General features: G+C 47.7%; 1 protein-coding gene across 1 annotated transcript in view; it reads right to left on the reverse strand.

The window, feature by feature from the left end:
- Positions 1-24862, reverse strand: part of SFXN5 (sideroflexin 5) — a 932409-nt gene that overhangs the window by 701242 nt on the left and 206305 nt on the right. The window lies entirely within an intron of this gene.

Genomic DNA, 24862 nt, shown 5'->3' on the forward strand with positions numbered 1-24862 from the left:
TTGTACAGGCTGGAGATGACCTTTCTGCTAAATGTGGTTCTGGAGGGGACATTGTAATTTGGAACTATGACCTTCAGCAAATGCTTGAAACCCACATTCTCCACTATCTGCAAGGGCTGGTCATCAAGGGCAATATTTTCCCCAATGCTCCTGGTTACAACTTTTGAGGCTGGATTGTCGTTTCTGCCACATGGCAGGGGGCTGCTGGCCTGCCACCTGACTGCTAGAAGGGGCTGAGGGCATGGGGTGACTGCTCCTTTTCAACCACTTTATGCTGCCTGGGAAAAGGGGTCCCCTGACTTGTACTGCCACCATCCCCAGATGGCAGTACTGTTGTTGGGTGTTGCCTCTTCATATGATGCGTCATGCCAAAATTAGATAGATGTCCCATTTGCTTGCCTTTGCTAATAGCCCTGCCACGGTAATTACACTGAGCAAAACGTGGGTCCTCTGTCACTTTAAAGTGTCTCCAGATCACAGATGTCTTTCGTGATCCCTTCTCTATAGCCTTCGGGGTGGTTGCTGGCACTGGAGCTGAAGTAGTGGGTGCACCCTGAGAAGCAATGCCAGGGGCATCGGTCACACTCTGTGCCTGCGCTGACTGCTCTTCCTCCTCATCATCATCAGTTTCATCTGTCCCCTGCTGCACTGAAGTGGAGGCTAAGACAGGACTAACTAATCCTCCTAAATCTTCTTCAGCTATTACGTCTTCCATTTCTGATGATGAGAATCCCACACAAGATGGTTCTTCATCGGAATCAGAAGCAAAAAGTGCCTGCGCTACATTGTAAACGCTAAGTCGAGTCTGCTGTTGCACTGCTGCTTTTGGGTGTCGCCATTTTGTCTGGCATGACTCAGCCTCCCCTTCCCTCACCTCCAAAACTACAGGATCAGAAACAGCTGGTGGTGATGATTCATCTTTAAATTTAATTTTTTTCCAGATGGAACTGCCTGCCCCTTCAGAGATTTTAGATTGGAACAGTTCCCTTTTTAACTTTAATGGGGGACTGGCACTGCATTTTGAAGTGCCTCCTATGCCAGTCCCAATCACTCGACCACATCTAGCTTTCCCTGAAATTATGGATTTAATGTTACTGCCTACTAGGGATTTCAATTAAAAGAATTATTTCCAAAAGAGGCCCACTGGGGATTTGGCTTCGAGAGTATCGCTATCCCAATATACGTGAGCCTGCAAAAGTGCCCCCAGGTCCACGAGGCTATGCCTGGATGTACACTAAAACTGGGACCACTGTATATGTGCACACACCAAGCTTTTTACTACAAAAGAGGCCCACTGGGGATTTGGCTTCAGAGAGCCCCCCTGTCCCAATATACGTGATATGCAAAAGTGCCCACTGGCCTAAGAGGCTGTGCCTGGATGTACACTAAAACTGGGACCGCTCTATGCACACACCAAGGGGCAGATTTTCAAAGGGGTACGCGCGTAAGATATGCATGTACCCCCCGAAAACCTGCCCCAAGCTCCCCTTGCGCGCACCGAGCCTAAGTTGAATAGGCTCAGCGGCACGCGCAAGCCCCGGGATGCACGTAAGTCCCGGGGCTCTCCTGGGGGCGTGTCAGGGGCGTGTTGCGGCGGTGGGGCGTCATCCTGGGGCAGGGCCACGGGCGTGGTTGCGGCCTGGGGTGTTTTGTGGGCATGGCCGAGGCCTCCGAAACTGCTCCCAGGCCAGGGAATCGTGCGCCGGCAGCCGGCCAGCACGCGTGAGTTGCGCCTCCCTTGGGCAGGCGTAACTTTTCAAACAAAGGTGGGGGGGTTTAGATAGGGCTGGGGGGGGTGGGTTAGGTAGGGGAAGGGAGGGGAAGTTGCGGGGGGGTGGAAAAAAAGTTCCCTCCGAGGCCGCTCTGATTTCGGAGCGGCCTCGGAAGGAATGGAGGCAGGCTGCGCGGCTCGGTGCATGCAGGCTACCGATTTTGCGTGGCCTTGCACGCGCCAACCCCATATTTTAAAAGATACGCGCGGCTACGTGCATATCTATTAAAATCCGGCGTACTCTTGTTTGTGCCGGTCGCGCGAACAAAAGTACGCGCGGGCGTACTTTTTAAAAATCTACCCCCAAGCTTGTAACTACAAAAGAGGCCCACTGGGGATTTGGCTTCAGAGCGCACCGCTGTCCCAATATACGTGAGTCTGCAAAAGTGCCCCCAGGCCCACAAGGCTGTGCCTGGATGTACACTAAAACTGGGACCGCTGTATGTGTGCACACACCAAGCTTGTAACTACAAAAGAGGCCCACTGGGGATTTAGTTTCAGAGAGCACCCCTGTCCCAATAGTGCCCACTAGTCCACAAGGCTGTGCCTGGATGTACACTAAAACTGAGACCACTGAATGCACACACCAAGCTTTTAACTAAAAAAGAGACCCACTGGGGATTTGGCTTCAGAGAGCACTGCTGTCCCAATAATATATATGTGACTCTGCAAAACTGCCCAGTGAGTGCACTGCGTGTCTTCTTGGCTTAAAAGAGCACAAAGAAACAGCCTGAGTTCAATAAAAAAAAAACTGCATTTAAATAAAAAGGATGGCTTGCTTGGCACAGCAGCAAAAACGAAGAAATATATTTTTCAATGGAAAATTCTATCAAAGTAGCTAGCAATTTAATATATCTCCCACCCACAACACCCAAATCCTGCTTGCAACCTACCCCAAGGGGTAAAATAAGCAGAAAACTGCCACTGCTAGCAGCTTCTCTCAGTGGCACAGACAGAGAGACCATCTCAGATCAATAAAAAAAGTGCAGTCAAAAAAAGCATGGCTAGCTGGCGGCAGCACTGCAGCCAAATTGAACAAATATCTTTTTCAATGGAAAATTCTATCAAAGAAGCTAGCAATTGAATACAGATTTGAGACACTCAGACTAGCTCTGAGTGCAGCCACCTCCCCGGACCACCTCCCCAGACCATCCCCGCCAAGAAAGTGCGTGGCTCGCCGCGTGCTTAACATATAAATAGTGCTGCATCATCAGGAATAGCGTCACAGAGCACTGAGTGAGAGCGGAGATTGGCTGCATTACAAAAATTGCTTAGCTCTGATAGGTTGCATTCTGGTCTCCTTGCAATCTGTCTGACCCACTCTGTGACAGGGCTGTGAGGTCACTTATGATTCACAGGAAAGGGCTGGTTTTTGCTATCTCCTATTTCAAACGGCCGCTAAGAAATCACTGAGAGCCAAAAGAATGAAACTAATATGATATTTTGTATTCGTGGGGGATCGCGATGCATTTCACGAACCTATGAAAACAACGAATAGGGACATATACGTTGCGGATTGCCAATGCGTTGCAAACGAATGCACATCCCCAGAAAATATGTTTTAGGAAGTGATGGACAAGAGATACTGCTGTAGGTAGAAGGGAACAAAGTGGGCTATTTTAGAAAACTGGTTGACAGGACAGTAGAAAAGGGGGGCGGAGTGAAGATGGTGTCTCGATCAGCTGCACGCTGTGACTGTTCTGGCGTTTTCTTGTTGTTTTTCAAGATTTCCTAAGAAATAATGCCCCAAAACAAAAAGGGAAGCAGAGGACTTACCCCTCGATGTCCTCGCTACCCCCCAGGCAGAAAACCATTCCTCAATGCTCCGTCAAACCTATGGAGGAGGGCTTGAGTGGTCTGGCTGTCGGGCCGGTGGAAGGAGACCACAACTCGACTTCAGAAGTTTCCCTCAACCCCTTGGATCAGAGGCTACCTCCAGCTGAACAGGGAACTTCGGCTTCGTGCCTGACAGGAAGTCCCAAAGTGGATCTTCATGGTGTCTTGGTAGAGGGGGCTGAATCGGAGGGTAACGCTGTTCAGATGCCCAGAGAGTCCGGAGAGAATACCGCCAGAGACTTCATGCTGGGGTTGGAAGGAGATCAAGCCAGTGGATGTGGTGAGAACCTAGATTCCATTAACCCTATTAAACCTGGCAAAGTAATAAGCCTGAAGAGACCGGAGATAGTGACTTTAGAATCCCTCTTGTGTTTAACATCTACCTTGGCTAAGTCTTTATCGGAGTGCTCTGTAAATATAAGTGTACTTTCCTCTCAGATGTGCCAGCTGAATGACAACTTTCAAAAATCAAAACAGGAAACAGTGTGGAAATTCCAACAAATTGAAGAAGAAATTAAGCAAGTTAAATCGGTGCAGTCAACTATGATGCAGAACTATGGAGCTTTAAATAGAAAAATTGAATATATGGAGAATGTGATGAGACATCTAAATCTTAGGATTTTAAACTTTCCCAGAGTAATAGGAGAATTACCGTGTATAACCATAAAGAGATACTTCATGGAAGTACTTGAAAATTTCTCTGAAAAAACTCCGCCTCTGGATAAAGTATACTTTCTCCCGATACGTAAAGATCAGAAAAAACAAATAACTCCTAATGTTCTTGAAAATCTGACTGAATTCCTCGAATCATCAGCATATGAAATAGCGGAGAGAACAACACTCCTTATCTCTTTCTTTAATGAAAAAGACTTAGGGGACATTATGCGGGCTTATTTTAAAAAGCCCAAAGCAAATTTCATGGGTGCAGTAGTCAGAATCTATCCTGATGTTACAAAGAGTACACAACAGAGGAGAAAGGTATTTCTTGATGTAAAACAAGAGGCACTAGCATTGGGAGCATCCTTTTATCTACGCTTCCCATGTAAGTGTACCGTAAAATATAAAGAGGACACATATATTTTACCAGCCAGAGCACCTGATGAGCTTTGTAGAAGGGAAAAAAGCTTTGTTACAACTGAGCAATAGTAATTCTGATTAAAAGTAATGGTTTGTGAGATCCATATGATTAAATTAGTTTAATGTTGTTTCCTCTGAAATCTCCTAAATGTGCAGTTACTCTGTCCCCCCAAGCATAGGGGTCTAATCGGTATTATATATTTGGAAAAAGATTATTTTTCTTGGTTTATTATTTTTTTTCTCTCATTTATAAAAATATGTTCATCCATCTAAAATAATACCATATTTCTGTTTCAAAGTGGATACTGTGTAAGTTTTTGAAAAATTTAATAAAGAGAAAAGAAAAAAAAAAAGAAAGAAAACTGGTCGACGACCACCCAGAAGACCGTACATCCTGCAGAGAGGAGTACATCGGTAATAAAGTCCATTGAGCTATGAGTCCAGGGTTTTTTGGGAACTGGCAATGGTTAGAGGAGATCCCAAGGTCCCGGGTAGTTTTATTCAGGCACAGTTCTCACAGGAAGCTATGTATAATTGGATGTATCTAGTCAAGTTGTGCCATCAACTGTGGCATGAGATGAACTCCATAGTTTTGTGTACCTTGATGGCTGGCTATCTTAGAATCATGGGCCCATTTGAGAACTCTGCTTCGGAGGTGTTTGGGTACCATTGTCTTCCCTAGAGGAAAGGAAATGACTACTAATGGGGTGGTATGCTGTGGGTCAGGAGCAGTTTCAATTGGTTCAAATACCTGGTGAGGACATCGGTCCTTGTATTTTTCTCTGCCAATTGGTAGGTGAGCCAAAAATCGAAAAGTGTGAAGAATAGAGACCATCTGGCCTGGTAAGAGTTGAGTTTTCAAGCGGTCTGCGGGTACAAAAGGGTCTTATGATCATTAAAAAATGATAAATGGATGGGTAGCACCCTCCAGAAGGCGGTGATCCTCCTCTACAGCCAGCTTTATGGTGAATACTACCATATCACCTATACCATAATTCCTTTCAGCAGGCAAGAACTTCTTGGAAAAAAATGCACAGGGTAAGACATTAGGAGCAGCCTGGGTGAGTACAGCTCCCATACTGACTGAGGAAGCGTCTACCTCTAAATAGAAGGGCCCGCAGATATCAGATCAATGTAAGACTGGAGCAGATGAGAAGGCGGACTTCAGATGATTAAAAGCGCGGATCACCTCAGGTGGCCAGTTCTGGTATTGGCTCTTTCTTGGTAAGAGTGGTAAAAGGACTGGTGATGGTGGAATACCAATGAATAAACTGCATGTAGTAATTGGCAAAGCCTAAGAATTACTGTATCATTTTAAGACTGACAGGCTGAGACCAGTCCAGAATCGCTAAAAGTTTGGAGTGGTCCATCTGGAGACTTTGTGCCAAGATAATGTATCCCATGAAGGGTAATTTAGACTGCTCCAAGGAACACTTCTCTAGTTTAGTGTAAAGACCATAGTCATAACCTCTGGAGTACGCTCTTCACATTGCTGCAGTGTGTTTGAAGAGAAGGTGAGTAGATTAAAGATATAATCTACGTAGACAATAAAACACGTGTACTATAGATCCTGGAATATATAATTAATGAAGTTTTGGAAAACTGCTGGGGCATTGCACAAACTGAACAGCATCACCAAATATTAATAATGGCCATCCCTCATGTTGAATGCAGTTTTTCACTTGTCGCCCTCTCAAATTTTAACAAGATTATATGCTTCTCTGAGATCTAGTTTCATGAATATAGAGTCACCTTGGAGTCGGTTGAAGAGTTTGGATATCAGGGGCAGTGGATTCTTGTTCTTAATCGTGATGGCATTTAACCCTCTCCTAGTCGATGCATAGTCGTAGAGAGCCATCCTTTTTGCCCACAAAAAAGAAACCAGCTCTGGCTGAGGAAGTAAAAGGCCTAATACATCCTCATTTCAGGTTTTCTTGAATATATTCAGACAAAGCTTCCATCTCTAGGACAGACAGTGGGTAAATCCTTCCTTGAGGTGGCATTTCACCGTGCAGCAGGTCAATCGCGCAGTCATAGGGACATTAAGGAAGTAAGAGCTCACACATTCCAGTGTGAGCACTGAGAGGAGAGCACTGAGAGGAGAGGATCGCCTTGCTGGTGGCTGAAAGGAATCAGTACAATTCTTTCTTAATCAGAACAGCAGTGAGTCACTCAGGACAACTAACTGAAGTGTAAATCTCCAAAGGGATTGTTTTGCACTAATTTACCTTAGAAGCACATTATATATTAGAAGGGAAGAGCTCAGTAACCCACATTCCAGTGTGAGCACTGAGAGGAGAGCACTGAGAGGAGAGGATCACCTTGCTGGTGGCTGAAAGGAATCAGTAAGTATTTTGCTTGGGACATTGTCTTTTTTAAAAGTAATGGGGCAAACTTAACTATTTGGGAATATTATTTAGTGTGTTTGTGCTTTTAATAGTTAGTAAGGCAGTGAATAAACAAGTTAGACTGTTTGTATTTTTAAATAGTCAGTCAATAAGGCAGCTAGTAAGCAGTAGGTAGTGTGTTTATTTTTAAAAGGCTGTAAGGCAGCTAGTAAGCAGAACTGAGTGTTTGTATTTAAAAAAAAACAAACCCCCAAAAGTAGCCAGAAGCTAGAAATAAGCTAGGAGCAGTGTATACCTAAGTAAAAAGGTTGAAAATTTCAGCTCAGTTACTCACCTTGGAAAGATGTTGAGGTAGTGTGATTTGGTTTGAATAGGTACCAACATTTGTTAATCAAGAGAGCAGTGAGTCACTCTGGCTGACTAACTGAAGTTAGACTGTATGTATTTCCCAACCCACCCACCCCTAGCTCATCCTTTAATTTATAGGCAGGTGCCACTTTCACTAAAAAAAAAACAAAAAAAAAAACCAACAACAAAAACTTTATTGAAAGTTTCATCAGACCCTGGTAGGCCACTACCAGACATATACATTTAAAGGACATTAGACACATTCCAACTCCCATAGCAACCTAAAACTTAACTAGGACCTGATCAAAATTGAGATGAAGGCAGCAGTCCAGCAGCAAGAGGGTGGCTTCCCAGTCTTTTGCATCGAGTGTCACATGTATGATTTTTTACCCGCTGGTGAGAAGTTGTACATGTGCATGCGATGCAAAGAGCTCCTGGCTCTCAGAGAACGAATCTGATCTCTGGAGGATAGAGTGGCAGACCTGGAGGAGCTGAGGCAGACAGAGAGGTATATAGATGAGACCTTCAGGGACATAGTAGCCAAGTCCCAACTTCAGACTGGCAGCCCTGGTGCTGCCTTGGAGGAAGAAGGTTTCATGATTGGAGAGCATCAACCAGGTGCAGCAGGAAAGGATCCTGTAGCAACGACCTGCTCTCCAGGTGATGCATTGTCCTTTCGCACTGAGGATATCTCCCCAAGGCCTACTGCCCAGGAGGGAAGGGTTAGGTCGGCCGTCATAGTTGGTGATTCGATTATTAGGAATGTAGATAGCTGGGTGGCTGGTGGGCGTGAGGATCGCCTGGTAACATGCCTACCTGGTGCGAAGGTGGCGGACCTCACGCATCACCTAGATAGGATTTTAGACAGTGCCGGGGAGGAGCCGGCTGTCGTGGTACATGTGGGCATCAACGACATAGGAAAATGTGGGAGGGAGGTTCTGGAAGCCAAATTTACGCTCTTAGGTAGAAAGCTTAAATCCAGAACCTCCAGGGTAGCATTCTCTGAAATGCTCCCTGTTCCATGCGCAGGTCACCAGAGGTAGGCAGAGCTCTGGAGTCTCAATGCGTGGATGAGACGATGGTGCAAGAACATAAGAACATAAGAAAATGCCATACTGGGTGAGACCAAGGGTCCATCAAGCCCAGCGTCCTGTCTCCAACAGTGGCCAATCCAGGCCACAAGAACCTGGCAAGTACCCAAAACCCAAGTCTATTCCATGTTACCATTGCTAATGACAGTGGCTATTCTTTAAGTGACCTTAATAGCAGGTAATGGACTTCTCCTCCAAGAACTTATCCAATCCTTTTTTAAACACAGCTATACCAACTGCACTAACCACATCCTCTGGCAACAAATTCCAGAGTTTAATTGTGCATTGAGTTAAAAACAACTTTCTCCGATTAGTTTTAAATGTGCCCTATGCTAACTTCATGGAGTGCCCCCTAGTCTTTCTACTATCCGAAAGAGTAAATAACCGATTCACATCTACCCGTTCTAGACCTCTCATGATTTTAAACACCTCTATCATATCCCCCCTCAGTTTTGTTAAGAACTGGGGAACCTTTTGGGGAAGGGGAAGTCTCTTCTGAAGGGATGGGCTCCACCTTAACCAGGGTGGAACCAGACTGCTGGCACTAACCTTTAAAAAGGAGATAGAACAGCTTTTAAACTAGAACAAAGAGGAACGTAGACAGTCGCTCAGCAGCGCATGTTTCAGAGAGAGGTATCTTCAAAAGATACTAATGATGCATTAGAATTAGGACATCCCAACAGTGAGGTTCCAATAATAAGAAACGTAGTCCAAGTGCCTATAACTAAAAACTCACCTGAGCTAAAAAATTCTAACTTATGAAAATACAAACAAAAAACAAACTTTGAAATGTTTGTATGCTAATGCCATAAGTCTAAGAAGTAAGATGGGAGAATTAGAATGTATAGCAGTGAATGATGACATAGACTTAATTGGCATCTCAGAGACATGGTGAAAGGAGGATAACCAAAGGGACAGTGCTATACTGGGGTACAAATTATATCGCAATGACAGAGAGGAGCACCCGGGAGGCGGTGTGGCACTTTATGTCCGGGATGGCATAGAGTCCAACAGGATAAACATCCTGCATGAGACTAAATGCAAAATTGAATCTTTATGGGTAGAAATCTCTTATGTGAAGGGGAAGACTATAGTGATAGGAGTATACTACCGTCCACGTGGTCAAGATGGTGAGACGGACAGTGAAACGCTAAGAGAAATTAGGGATGCTAATCAAATTGGTAGTGCGGTAATAATGGGAGACATCAATTACCCCAATATTGACTGGGTAAATGTATCATCGGGACAAGCTAGAGAGATAACGTTCCTGGATGGAATAAATGATAGCTTTATGGAACAATTGGTTCAGGAACCGAAGAGAGAGGGAGCAATTTTAGATCTAATTCTCAGTGGAGCACAGGACTTGGTGAGAGAGGTAATGGCTTGGCAATAGTGATCATAATATGATCAAATTTGAATTAATGACTGGAAGAGGAACAGTATGCAAATCCATGGCTCTAGTGCTACACTTTCAAAAGGGAAACTTTGATAAAATGAAAAAAATTGTTAGAAAAAAAATGAAAGGAGCAGCTACAAAAGTAAAAAATATGCAAGAGGCTTGGTTATTGTTAAAAAATACCATTCTAGAAGCACAGTCCAGATGTATTCCATACATTAAGAAAGGTGGAAAGAAGGCAAAACGATTACCGGCATGGTTAAAAGGGGAGGTGAAAGAAGCTATTTTAGCCAAAAGATCTTCATTCAAAAATTGGAAGAAGGATCCAACAGAAGATAATAGGATAATGCATAAACGTTGGCAAGTTAAATGCAAGACATTGATAAGACAGGCTAAGAGAGAATTTGAAAAGAAGTTGGCCGTATAGGCAAAAACTCACAGTAAAAACTTTTTAAAATATATCCGAAGCAGAAAGCCTGTGAGGGAGTCAGTTGGACCGTTAGATGATCGAGGGGTTAAAGGGGCACTTAGAGAAGATAAGGCCATCACGGAAAGATTAAATGATTTCTTTGCTTCAGTGTTTACTGAAGAGGATGTTGGGGAGGTACCCATACTGGAGAAGGTTTTCATGGGTAATGATTCAGATGGACTGAATCAAATCACGGTGAACCTAGAAGATGTGGTAGACCTGATTGACAAACTGAAGCGTAGTAAATCACCTGGACCGGATGGTATACACCCCAGAGTTCTGAAGGAACTAAAAAATGAAATTTCAGACCTATTAGTAAAAATTTGTAACCTATCATTAAAATCATCCATTGTACCTGAAGACTGGAGGATAGCTAATTTAACCCCAATATTTAAAAAGGGCTCCAGGGACGATCCGGGAAACTACAGACCGGTTAGCCTGACTTCAGTGCCAGGAAAAATAGTGGAAAGTGTTCTAAACATCAAAATCCCAGAACATTTAGAAAGACATGGTTTAATGGAACAAAGTCAGCATGGATTTACCCAAGGCAAGTCTTGCCTCACAAATCTGCTTCACTTTTTTGAAGCAGTTAATAAACATGTGGACAAAGGTGAACCGGTAGATGTAGTATACTTGGATTTTCAGAAGGCGTTTGACAAAGTTCCTCATGAGAGGCTTCTAGGAAAAGTAAAAATTCATGAGATAGATGGTGATGTCCTTTTGTGGATTGCAAACTGGCTAAAAGACAGGAAACAGAGAGTAGGATTAAATGGGCAATTTTCTCAGTGGAAGGGAGTGGCAGTGGAGTGCCTCAGGGATCTGTATTGGGACCCTTACTGTTCAATATATTTATAAATGATCTGGAAAGAAATACGACGAGTGAGATAATCAAATTTGCAGATCAGACAAAATTGTTCAGAGTAGGGATGTGAATCGTTTTTTGACGATTTAAAATATCGTCCGATATATTTTAAATCGTCAAAAATCGTAAATCGGGGGAAGGGGGAGGGCAGGAAAACCGGCACACTAAAACACCCTAAAACCCACCCCCAACCCTTTAAATTAAATCCCCCACCCTCCCGAACCCCCCCCCCCAAATGCCTTAAATTACCTGGGGGTCCAGCGGCACACTAAAACACGGCACACTAAAACACTGCACACTAAAACCCCCTAAAACCCACCCCGACCCTTTAAATTAAATCCCCCACCCTCCCCAACCCCCCCCCAAATGCCTTAAATTACCTGGGGGTCCGTAGCCTTAAATTACCTCCGTAGCGGCGGTCCGTAGCTAAATCGGGGGAAGGGGGAGAGCAGGAAAAGCGGCACACTAAATCGTGTAGTCTTCAGCCGGCGCAATTTTGCAAAATGGCCGCCGCAAAATGGCGGCGGCCATAGACCAAAACGATTCGACGCAGGAGGTCGTTCCGGACCCCCGCTGGACTTTTGGCAAGTCTTGTGAGGGTCAGGAGGCCCCCCCAAGCTGGCCAAAAGTTCCTGGGGGTCCAGCGGGGGTCCGGGAGCGATTTCCTGCCGCGAATCGTTTTCCGTATGGAAAATGGCGCCGGCAGGAGATCGACTGCAGGAGGTCGTTCAGCGGGGGTCCGGAACCCTCGCTGAACGACCTCCTGCAGTCGATCTCCTGCCGGCGCCATTTTCCGTACGGAAAACGATTCGCGGCAGGAAATCACTCCCGGACCCCCGCTGGACCCCCAGGAACTTTTGGCCAGCTTGGGGGGGCCTTCTGACCCCCACAAGACTTGCCAAAAGTCCAGCGGGGGTCCGGAACGACCTCCTGCGTCGAATCGTTTTGGTCTATGGCCGCCGCCATTTTGCGGCGGCCATTTTGCAAAATTGCGCCGGCTGAAGACTACACGATTTAGTGTGCCGCTTTTCCTGCTCTCCCCCTTCCCCCGATTTAGCTACGGACCGCCGCTACGGAGGTAATTTAAGGCTACGGACCCCCAGGTAATTTAAGGCATTTGGGGGGGGTTCGGGAGGGTGGGGGATTTAATTTAAAGGGTCGGGGTGGGTTTTAGGGGGTTTTAGTGTGCAGTGTTTTAGTGTGCCGTGTTTTAGTGTGCCGCTGGACCCCCAGGTAATTTAAGGCATTTGGGGGGGTTCGGGAGGGTGGGGGATTTAATTTAAAGGGTCGGGGGTGTGTTTTAGGGGGTTTTAGTGTGCCGGCTCACGATTTTAACGATTTTCACGATACTTTACACACCCAAACGGCAACAATACGATTCCCTCCCCCTCCCAGCCGAAATCGATCGTTAAGACGATCGAGGACACGATTCACATCTCTAGTTCAGAGTAGTTGAATCACAAGCAGATTGTGATAAATTGCAGGAAGACCTTGTAAGACTGGAAAATTGGGCATCAAAATGGCAGATGAAATTTAATGTGGATAAGTGCAAGGTGATGCATATAGGGAAAAATAACCCATGCTATAGTTACACAATGTTAGGTTCCATATTAGGTGCTACAACCCAAGAAAGAGATCTAGGCGTCATAGTTGATAACACATTGAAATCGTCGGTTCAGTGTGCTGCGGCAGTCAAAAAAGCAAACAGAATGTTGGGAATTATTAGAAAGGGAATGGTGAAAAACGGAAAATGTCATAATGCCTCTGTATCGCTCCATGGTCAGACCTCACCTTGAATACTGTGTACAATTCTGGTCGCCGCATCTCAAAAAAGATATAATTGCGATGAAGAAGGTACAGAGAAGGGCTACCAAAATGATAAGGGGAATGGAACAGCTCCCCTATGAGGAAAGACTAAAGAGGTTAGGACTTTTCAGCCTGGAGAAGAGACGGCTGAGGGGGGATATGATAGAGGTGTTTAAAATCATGAGCTGGGGAGGCTGTCGGTGAGAGACATTTCACATTTTTCCTAGTGCAGAGGAAAAACGAAGCTTTTACCTTCTTTGAATTTGTGCCGGGGGAAACGCTGGTTCCTGACGTCAGAGGGAGGCACCGGAAGATCAGTATAAAGCTGCACTCCTCTAGCGTTTCTCTGGAGGCTGCTGGTGAGAGACATTTCACATTTTTTCCTAGTGCAGAGGAAAAAGAAAGCTTTTACCTTCTTTGAATTTGTGCCGGGGGAAACGCTGGGTCCTGACATCAGAGGGAGGCGCCGGAAGATCAGCATAAAGCTGCACTCCTCCAGCGTTTCTCTGGAGGCTGTCGGTGAGAGACATTTCACATTTTTTCCTATTGCAGAGGAAAAACGAAGCTTTTACCTTCTTTGAATTTGTGCCGGGGGAAACGCTGGTTCCTGACGTCAGAGGGAGGCGCCGGAAGATCAGCATAAAGCTGCACTCCTCCAGCGTTTCTCTGGAGGCTGCCGGTGAGAGACATTTCACATTTTTTCCTAGTGCAGAGGAAAAACGAAGCTTTTACCTTCTTTGAATTTGTGCCGGGGGAAATGCTGGTTCCTGACATCAGAGGGAGGCGCCGGAAGATCACCATAAAAATCACTCTCCCTGCGGCGCGCGGCACTGCCGCCAAGCCGCACACACCCCTTGTCTGACTTAGTCTGAATTTGCTGAATTTGCTGGTTATGCTGCTTAAATAATTTCTTGCACAGTCTCCCGGGTTATAGGAATAGCCTACCTAGTAGTCAAGATATTGGAATCCCTGGAATATGCCTGCAAAGAGAAAGGGGAACATTAGGGTGTTTCCCTCGGCACCTATTTCTTCTAACCTAACTCAACTTGAAATTAATAAATTCTTGACACAATTGGAAAATAAGGGAGCTGAGGAATCTGTTGGAGCCACACAGAATGGAGACTTGTGTGGTTCCCAAGAAGAAGCGTCCCTCAGCCCAGATAGTCGCCCACCTCCAGCACAACGCAGTACGGACGATGAAACAATCCTGCCGCTACCCCAAGAAGGGGAGTCTGCAGCAGGACAGGAGGGAACATCTGTCCGTAAAGAAAATGAACTCCTGCAAATTCCACCCTTGTCTGGAAAGGTAACGCTTGAAGCGATATGGCAAGCAGTTAACAACTTAAGTACAGCTGTGGCTAGATTGGAAGGAAAGATTGATTGTGTGTCCTCAGATTTTCAAGGAAAATTAGTTACTGTCCAAAATCAAAGTAATGAATTATTACATAGAGTAAATGAGAATGTAAAAGATATACAATCTTTGCAGAAAGTTAATGTTTGTCTAATTAAAGATCAGATGGCTAGTGCAAGGCGCTTGGAGATGTTAGAGAACCGTGCACGACAACTAAATGTAAGGATAACTAATTTTCCTCAGGTCCTAGGGGAAATTCCATTTATTTCTCTAAAAAAGTATTTTAGAGAAATATTATTAATTCCTGAGGAAGAAATTCCTCCTATTAATAAATGTTATTTCCTAACACAGAGACCCCCAGTACCTGTAGATCTTACTAATTTCTAAGAAGATTCAAATTTAGATGTCCTGCATAGGAATACACTGATTGTATCATTCATAACAACTAAAGATATAAACAGTATAATGAAAACATATTTTAAGAAATTTCCTACAAGATTTCATGGTCAAGTAGTAAAATAGTATCCGGATCTAGCACCAATCACTAGAACCAGGCGAAGAGAATTTCTAGCCTTACGGCAACAGATTATTTCACTGGGATTTACTTTCTTTTTACGGTATCCTTGTAGGTGTGAAGTAAAGAAGGGAGAACATGCATACGTATTTTTTCAGATTGATCAGATTCAACAATTTATAGAGGCCCAACAATCTATGGTTTCAGCAGTAGTACCTATAGCAGAGTCATCTCCTTCAAATGTAATACCAAATAGTAGTAACTAACAGGGCATATGTATGTAAGTAGTCCAATTGACTAGGTTATGGTTTACTTATTATTATATTTCCAGATAATATCTCCATATGTTACTTTAGTTCCTTAATCAGCCTCTTTTTTGTCCTAATGAAAGTTGATGTTTTGTTTTAGGAGTTCAGATGTACAATTTAAGATGGATTTCTTAATTGAAATTACTTTCGAGAATTATCGATGTATTTGTTATCATCTGAACTGTTTATGTTTTCCTGTATATGTGAAATGAAAATAACATAAATAAAGAATTAAAAAAAAAAATCATGAGCTGTCTAGAACGGGTAGATGTGAATCGGTTATTTACTCTTTCGGATAATAGAAAGACTAGGGGGCACTCCATGAAGTTAGCAAGTGGCACATTTAAAACTAATCGGAGAAAGTTCTTTTTTACTCAGCGCACAATTAAACTCTGGAATTTGTTGCCAGAGGATTTGGTTAGTGCAGTTAGTATAACTGTGTTTAAAAAAGGATTGGATAAGTTCTTGGAGGAGAAGTCCATTACCTGCTATTAATTAAGTTGACTTAGAAAATAGCCACTGCTATTACTAGCAACAGTAACATGGAATAGACTTAGTTTTTGGGTACTTGCCAGGTTCTTATGGCCTGGATTGGCCACTGTTGGAAACAGGATGCTGGCTTGATGGACCCTTGGTCTGACCTAGTATGGCATGTTCTTATGTTCTTAAGATTTTGGCCAGTTTCATACTAAAAACATCAATGAATGAGGTATAAGCCCTGGGCAACCCAAGCAACACAGGAAAGTCAGAAGAAGCAAGATGTACCGAAGGATATTCTCATTGCCAACAGTTCTGGAAACTCCAAGAGCGAATATATCCATACTCCAATCACTGAACAATGTTCTTGCAGCCAAAGTAATCAAAGGGTTCACTGACTTCTGAAGTACAAAGAAAGAGAAGCATTCTTTGTGTAACAGTCCCACTTTTAAAGTCATGCGCTCAATGATGTAACAAATGACCCCTAGCAAACGTTCCCCGTTTACTGAGGAGATACAAATATGTTTCTTCAGAGAAATCAGTGGTATGGGGAATTACTATAACAGATCCTCCTCTATGAAATTACCAGCAGGCCTGGAGTCCAAGAGTGCTTCGGTACAGAAGCTCAAGGTGCCAGAATCCACGGATACAGGTAGCATAATTTTCTGCATTGGAGAGGGGTGAATGGTACATAGAACAGTCTCTCCCCCATTAATCCTAGGCTCTGAAGTTTCCCAATTTCTTGTGGCAGGAGGAGACATAATGGTCAGGATATCCACAGTAGAGACAAAGATTCGGTGACCTCCACCAGCACTTTTCCTCATCTGGTAGTTTAGACTGTCCCAGTTGTATAGATTCTTCCCCAGTAGAGAGCTGTGGCAAGGGCGAGGCCGGAGCCATCATGGGCTTCTGGAACTTGGGTGCCAGGTGCACATTAAGTCGTTGAGTGTCACGCTACAGGGCTAATTCTTGGAAGTGAATATCCACCTTCAGGCACAATGAGAAAAAGTCATTTAGGGTTGCAAGAGTCTCACAGCTGGCCAGCTCATCTTTTATCTTTTCTGAAAACAGCTGTCTGTGCCTCTTCATTCCAATGGACCTCAGAAGCATGGGTGTAAAATTGGATGGTATACTGCCCCACAATCTGGAGGTCTTGACATAAGTGGAGCAACACATCAACTGCCAAAGAAGCTGTGGCAGGTTCATTGAACAACTTCCTAAACTAAGTTAAAAATGCCTGGAGGTCAGCGAAGACAGAATCATTCCTCTCCCATAAAGAACAAGCCCAAGCCAGGGCCTGGCAAGAAAGTAGTGAAATAATAAATGTCACTTTGGCCCAGTCAGAAGCAAAACTGGCTGCCTGTAGTTCAAACTGGATAAAGCATTGACTAATAAAAGCTCAACTAGCCTTGGGCTCTCTGTAGAAATGAGGTGGCGGTGATAAGTGTTGTCTAGCTACCGGTGAAGTAACAGCTGGTACAGGGGTTGTTGTTAAAGCAGGGGCAGGAGAGGCTGTGAGCCTGACAGATTGAAAATCATTCATGTGGAGGGTAAAGTCTTGCAGAAGTCCAGTAATGTGTTCCAGGTGACGCTGCTGCTGTTGGAAAGTACACAACAGGCCCTGCAAGAACTCAAGCAGGAGCACATCAGTAGAGCTCATGGTCTCAGCAAACTGTCATGTTTTAGTATGGTGAGCCCTTGTGTTACGCTTGGGCTCCGGTCAGGAGGCGTGAACACCACCCAGCAGGGTGGCTCCAGGTGGAGAGAGACAGGAAGCTAGAAACAGTGTCTGGTTCCAGGCTGGGTCGAGGCAGGCAGCAATAAGCAGTGTCTAGTTCAGGCTGGGTCAGAGCAGGCGGCAAGGAGCAGAGTCTAAGTTCAGGCTGGGTCAGGGCAGACGGCAATGAGCAGAGTCTAAGTTCAGGCTGGGTCAGGGCAGGCGGCAATGAGCAGAGTCTAAGTTCAGGCTGGGTCAGGGCAGGCGGCAATGAGCAGAGTCTAAGTTCAGGCTGGGTCAGGGCACAGTAAGCAGGGCAAGGCAGGTCAGAAGGCCCGTAGGCCACACACACACAGAAGGCCCGTAGGCCACACACCATAAGCGGGGCAAGGCAGGTCAGAAGGCCCGTAGGCCACACACACACAGAAGTCCCGTAGGCCACACACCATAAGCGGGGCAAGGCAGGTCAGAAGGCCCATAGGCTCCACACACATAGACAGAAGGCCCGTAGGCCACACACCATAAGCAGAGCAGGGCAGGTCAGAAGGCCCGTAGGCCACACACACACAGAAGGCCCGTAGGCCACACACCATAAGCAGAGCAGGGCAGGTCAGAAGGCCTGTAGGCCACACACACACAGAAGGCCCGTAGGCCACACACCGTAAGCAGAGCAAGCAGGTCAGAAGGCCCGTAGGCCAGGTGAGAACAACGAGGAAGGAGGCCCGAAGGCCGCGCAAGGCAAGGCAAGGCAAGGCAAGGAAAGGCCCGAAGGCCGCGCAGGGCAAGGCAAGGAAAGGCCCGAAGGCCGCGCAAGGCAAGGCAAGGAAAGGCCCGAAGGCCGCGCAAGGCAAGGCAAGGAAAGGCCCGAAGGCCGCGCAGGGTAAGGCAAGGAAAGGCCCGAAGGCCGCGCAAGGCTAGAGCAGGGAGCCCAGGTGAGCTCGATGCCGAAGCACCGAGGCAACTGGCAGGCAGGGTTATAAGGACACACCCAGAGCACAGAGTGGACAGATAAGATGGACTGGGCCTGTCCGGAAAGCCAGCACTAGAGGGACCCCTGGTGGTGAGGCGGTTGCACTGCAGCCAAAACTGTAACAGTACCCCCTCCTCAAGGCCTCCCCCTCCTCCTGGGTCCCATCTTAGCAGGGGGTACTCAAAGATGAGATCTAGCCCCTCCGAGGGCAACAACAGCTGGAGCCATTCAACAGGCTCAGATGGCTGAGTTAGAAAGTCTGTTAGTGGTACCGGTTTGAGCCCCTCCGGGGGTGGCAGCAGGACCGGTTTAGCAGGCTCTTCTCGGGGTAGTGCAGCAGGTTCGGGCCCCTCTCGGGATGAAACAGCAGGCTGGAACACCTCTCCGGGCGTTGTAGCAGGATCGGACCCCTCTCGGGGCGATGAAGCAGGCTTGGCCCCCTCTTGGGGCGATGTAGCAGGCTTGGACCCCTCCTGGGGCGATGTAGCAGGCTTGGCCCCCTCCTGGGGCGATGCAGCAGGCTTGGCCCCCTCTTGGGGCGATGCAGCAGGCTTGGCCCCCTCTTGGGGCGATGTAGCAGGCTTGGCCCCCTCTTGGGGCGATGTAGCAGGCTTGGCCCCCTCCTGGGGCGATGTAGCAGGCTTGGCCCCCTCCTGGGGCGATGCAGCAGGCTTGGCCCCCTCCTGGGGCGATGCAGCAGGCTTGGCCCCCTCCTGGGGCGATGCAGCAGGCTTGGCCCCCTCTTGGGGCGATGCAGCAGGCTTGGCCCCCTCCTGGGGCGATGCAGCAGGCTTGGCCCCCTCCTGGGGTGATGCAGCAGGCTTGGCCCCCTCTTGGGGCGAGGCAGCAGGCTTGGCCCCCTCTTGGGGTGATGTAGCAGGCTTGGCCCCCTCCTGGGGCGATGTAGCAGGCTTGGCCCCCTCTTGGGGCGATGTAGCAGGCTTGGCCCCCTCTTGGGGCGATGCAGCAGGCTTGGTCCCCTCTTGGGGCGATGCAGCAGGCTTGGCCCCCTCCTGGGGTGATGCAGCAGGCTTGGCCCCCTCCTGGGGCGATGCAGCAGGCTTGGCCCCCTCTTGGGGCGATGCAGCAGGCTTGGCCCCCTCTAGGGGCGATGCAGCAGGCTTGGCCCCCTCTAGGGGCGATGCAGCAGGCTTGGCCCCCTCTTGGGGCGATGTAGCAGGCTTGGCCCCCTCTTGGGGCGATGCAGCAGGCTTGGCCCCCTCTTGGGGTGATGCAGCAGGCTTGGCCCCCTCTTGGGGCGATGCAGCAGGCTTGGCCCCCTCTTGGGGCGATGTAGCAGGCTTGGCCCCCTCCTGGGGCGATGTAGCAGGCTTGGCCCCCTCCTGGGGCGATGCAGCAGGCTTGGCCCCTTCTTGGGGCGATGCAGCAGGCTTGGCCCCCTCCTGGGGCGATGCAGCAGGCTTGGCCCCCTCTTGGGGCGATGCAGCAGGCTTGGCCCCCTCCTGGGGCGATGCAGCAGGCTTGGCCCCCTCCTGGGGTGATGCAGCAGGCTTGGCCCCCTCTTGGGGCGAGGCAGCAGGCTTGGCCCCCTCTTGGGGCGATGCAGCAGGCTTGGTCCCCTCTTGGGGCGATGTAGCAGGCTTGGCCCCCTCCTGGGGCGATGTAGCAGGCTTGGCCCCCTCTTGGGGCGATGCAGCAGGCTTGGCCCCCTCTTGGGGCGATGTAGCAGGCTTGGCCCCCTCTTGGGGCGATGCAGCAGGCTTGGTCCCCTCTTGGGGCGATGTAGCAGGCTTGGCCCCCTCCTGGGGTGATGCAGCAGGCTTGGCCCCCTCCTGGGGCGATGCAGCAGGCTTGGCCCCCTCCTGGGGCGATGCAGCAGGCTTGGCCCCCTCTTGGGGCGATGTAGCAGGCTTGGCCCCCTCTTGGGGCGATGCAGCAGGCTTGGCCCCCTCTTGGGGCGATGCAGCAGGCTTGGCCCCCTCTAGGGGCGATGCAGCAGGCTTGGCCCCCTCTAGGGGCGATGCAGCAGGCTTGGCCCCCTCTTGGGGCGATGCAGCAGGCTTGGCCCCCTCTTGGGGTGATGCAGCAGGCTTGGCCCCCTCTTGGGGCGATGCAGCAGGCTTGGCCCCCCCCTGGGGTGATGAAACAGGCTCAGATGGCAGAGCAGCAAGGTTTGAAGCAGTGCACATAGAAGACTCAAGTAGCACTGCTGTGGGCTTGATTCCTCGAGCCACACTCAGAGGCTCCTTATTTTGTTTCTGGAGGAGCAGTTTAGAGAAGGCACAGGCAGTTCTAGGACGTCTAGGGAATGTGCTCGTTAGTGTCTCAACAGCAGCTGTGGGCAGCAGAGCCCTGCTAGAGTTAATCAACTCTCTCCGTTTGAGAGAAACCGGTTCCTGAGGCTCTAGCACTGGTGTCACAGAAGCCTTCTTGGCCAGGTAAGTCCTGGGTTTTTCTATCCACAAACTGCCAGCAAAAATGTCTGTTTTAGTTGAGCCAGAAACAGAATACTGGTTAGGAGAGCTGATAGCTTTTTTTAATGGCACAGCTGGTCCTAGAGCAGAACACCGGGGGCAGGGTTTGCTTGGTGGTAACAAACACGGAAGACAGGAGCATTTCCACCACCCTGGTTTAGGAGCCAGACAGTTCAAACATTCCTGATAGACAGAGACATTTTTCTTGTTGCAATTATTGCATGACCAGTGTTCCTGACCAACAAGTTCACAGGCTAGACAGTTCTGATAGCTTGGATAATTCAAAGTCTGACAGGAATTGCAGGTATAAAACTTTAAAGAAGGAGGCATCTTGAATTAGTGAAAAAGTTGACTCACCGGCAGGACACAGACCATCTCTTCCCCTGGAAATTTGATGGCTTCGGCATACTGTTACGCTTGGGCTCCGGTCAGGAGGCGTGAACACCACCCAGCAGGGTGGCTCCAGGTGAAGAGAGACAGGAAGCTAGAAACAGTGTCTGGTTCCAGGCTGGGTCGAGGCAGGCAGCAATAAGCAGTGTCTAGTTCAGGCTGGGTCAGAGCAGGCGGCAAGGAGCAGAGTCTAAGTTCAGGCTGGGTCAGGGCAGACGGCAATGAGCAGAGTCTAAGTTCAGGCTGGGTCAGGGCAGGCGGCAATGAGCAGAGTCTAAGTTCAGGCTGGGTCAGGGCAGGCGGCAATGAGCAGAGTCTAAGTTCAGGCTGGGTCAGGGCACAGTAAGCAGGGCAAGGCAGGTCAGAAGGCCCGTAGGCCACACACACACAGAAGGCCCGTAGGCCACACACCATAAGCGGGGCAAGGCAGGTCAGAAGGCCCGTAGGCCACACACACACAGAAGTCCCGTAGGCCACACACCATAAGCGGGGCAAGGCAGGTCAGAAGGCCCATAGGCTCCACACACACAGACAGAAGGCCCGTAGGCCACACACCATAAGCAGAGCAGGGCAGGTCAGAAGGCCCGTAGGCCACACACACACAGAAGGCCCGTAGGCCACACACCATAAGCAGAGCAGGGCAGGTCAGAAGGCCCGTAGGCCACACACACACAGAAGGCCCGTAGGCCACACACCGTAAGCAGAGCAAGCAGGTCAGAAGGCCCGTAGGCCAGGTGAGAACAACGAGGAAGGAGGCCCGAAGGCCGCGCAAGGCAAGGCAAGGCAAGGCAAGGAAAGGCCCGAAGGCCGCACAGGGCAAGGCAAGGAAAGGCCCGAAGGCCGCGCAAGGCAAGGCAAGGAAAGGCCCGAAGGCCGCGCAGGGCAAGGCAAGGAAAGGCCCGAAGGCCGCGCAAGGCTAGAGCAGGGAGCCCAGGTGAGCTCGATGCCGAAGCACCGAGGCAACTGGCAGGCAGGGTTATAAGGACACACCCAGAGCACAGAGTGGACAGATAAGATGGACTGGGCCTGTCCGGAAAGCCAGCACTAGAGGGACCCCTGGTGGTGAGGCGGTTGCACTGCAGCCAAAACTGTAACACCTTGGACTGCTTTCAGATTGGTGCAGCCTAGTTCATGTGAGCACGGACTAGGCGCTGGAAGGCGGCAGTTGACATGTTATTGGCTATGTTCAGGACAACCAGAATCCTGGCAGAGTTGGAAGGCAAGCTAAAGTCAGTGCTAACAGATGTCAAACAGAAATGAGGAGACAAACTGAAGTCAGGACTGGCAGAGTTCAATCAAAGACAAGGAGGCAAGCTTGTCTTTTCTTCTAGTCCTTCTAGACATCTCAGCGGCATTCGACACCATCAACCACTCCATCCTCCTGAATCGCCTCTCAGACATAGATCTATCCGTAACAGTTCACAGATGGTTCAACTCTTTCCTCAGCAACAGAAGCTTTAAAGTCAAAATTAACAATAAAGAATCACCTACTACAAATTCTTCACTCGGTATACCTCAAGGATCATCCTTATCATCTACCCTTTTCAACATCTACCTCCTCCCCCTTTGCCAGCTGTTAACAGATCTTAAACTAATACACTACCTTTACGCAGACGATGTGCAGATTCTGATTCCTATAACAGAGTCTATCTCAAAATTGCTCACTTTCTGGAACAACTGCCTTCAGTCTATCACCAGCCTTCTCAACAGTCTAAACCTGGTCCTTAATGCCACCAAGACCGAACTCCTCCTTATCTCTTCCAACCTAGATAACTCCCCCCCACAGACCCAGCCCTAACACCCAGGTCACACACACACATGTAAGAGATCTCGGGGTCATCCTCGACAACCGCCTAAACCTAAAGAAAATGATCAACATCACGACCAAAGATTGTTTCTATAAACTTCAGGTGTTAAAAAGACTCAAACCTCTCCTGTATTTCCATGATTTCAGGACAGATCTACATACCTTACTATTTGCCAAAATTGACTACTGCAACGCTCTCCTTCTAGGACTCCCCAGCTCTACCACCAAACCGCTACAGATACAGAGTGCCGCGGCTAGAATTTTGACCAATACCAACCGTGGAGAACACATTTCACCTATTCTCCATAACTTACACTGCTGGCCAGTTAACTACAGAATCTTACACAAATCTCTCACCATAATACACAAATCCATCCACAATCATCTGCAGCTTGACCTCGAAATCCCCTTCAGACTCCACACCTCCACCAGACGGATTAGAGAAGTCTACAAAGGAACTCTGCAAGCCCCTCCAACCAAAGCCACACATCTGTTATTGTTCAAAATGTAAACCGAATTGATCAGTAATTCTGTTATTGGAAAGTCGGTATAGAAAAGTTCTAAATAAATAAATAAATAAATCTTACCACGACCAAAGACCGAGCTTTCTCGACAGCAGGCCCAGCCATCTGGAACAACATCCCCACAGCCCTCAGACTGGAACCCTGCCATCTAACATTTAGAAAAAAACTCAAAACCTGGCTTTTCCGCCAAGGCTTCGCTGATTCCCCTGATACATACTAATTGGCCTTAGCACTCTTCTTGAGCTATGGATCTTGGTACCTCTTCTAAGTACCTAATAAGCACAATCCCTTAATTCTCAATTGTATTATGTTCTTAGTTAACTGCCCTCTCCGGCCCTATCTTTCCGGCTGCTTAAGCCTCCAAGTTTGACCCTCCTTGTTGAATGCAACTTTGATTCTTCTGTTAAATGATTCCTCTTTGTAACAGTTTACCCCTGTTCTGTGTAAACCGATTTGATATGGTTTTTAACCATGAAGGTCGGTATAGAAAAGAGTTATTTAAATAAATAAATAAATAAATAAATAAATAAAGTCAGGGCAGGCTGCAAATGAAGCAACATCAAAGGTCAGGCCAGGTCAACAACAAGAAGTCAGTCCAAGGCGGAGGAAAAGCAGGGCAGGCAGGAACCAGGGCAGGCAGAGAGACAGAGGCAGAGCAAGATTGGAAGTACACAAGGTCTAGAATCAGAGATAAGAACATGGTAAACAGGCAGGCAGGCAAGCAGGAACAACAGTCAGGATTAGGTGCGACAACACCACCTAGGCAAGGAATCCACAAGAGAACCTGTTGCTGAGGCGCTGGCTAGGTGCACTGAGCCTTCTTATATCTCAAGCCAATGATAATGTCATCAGTCAGAGCCGCAGGAATTCCCAGATGTAGGGTCTATAAAGGCTCAGAGATTAAAGTCTACCTCCTAGTCAGTGCCATTGGATGCAGCACAGTGCTGGAAGCTATATCAAAGGAGCCTCTGGCTAGAAGGTGTTGCTGGGAAGTAAGGGGCATTATAGGTACTCAGAGTACACAGTGTAATTAACATGATCAGTTACAAAAGGATTACACAGTCCAAGTTAAACAATTAACCTAAGTGATTTGTTACAAGAAACACAGAGTACTGGAGAAAAGAATCAAATAGGGGGTTTTGAGCACAGAGCTATGAATGTTACAGTCACAGACCACATATTGTTCATGAACAAGAATATTTAACTATTGGAAGAAGTGAGCAGAACGCTGGATAATTGCAGAGAGGAAGGGGAAGAAATGTTGTAGAAAAGAGTGAAGTGTCAGAAGCAAGAAAAATATATTTGTAGGAAAGGAAGAGGACAGAGATGCACAAATGTTGAAACAGGGAAGAGAGACGTGGATAT

The sequence above is a fragment of the Rhinatrema bivittatum genome, chromosome 1, assembly GCF_901001135.1.
Source record: "Rhinatrema bivittatum chromosome 1, aRhiBiv1.1, whole genome shotgun sequence".
Lineage (NCBI taxonomy): Eukaryota > Metazoa > Chordata > Amphibia > Gymnophiona > Rhinatrematidae > Rhinatrema > Rhinatrema bivittatum.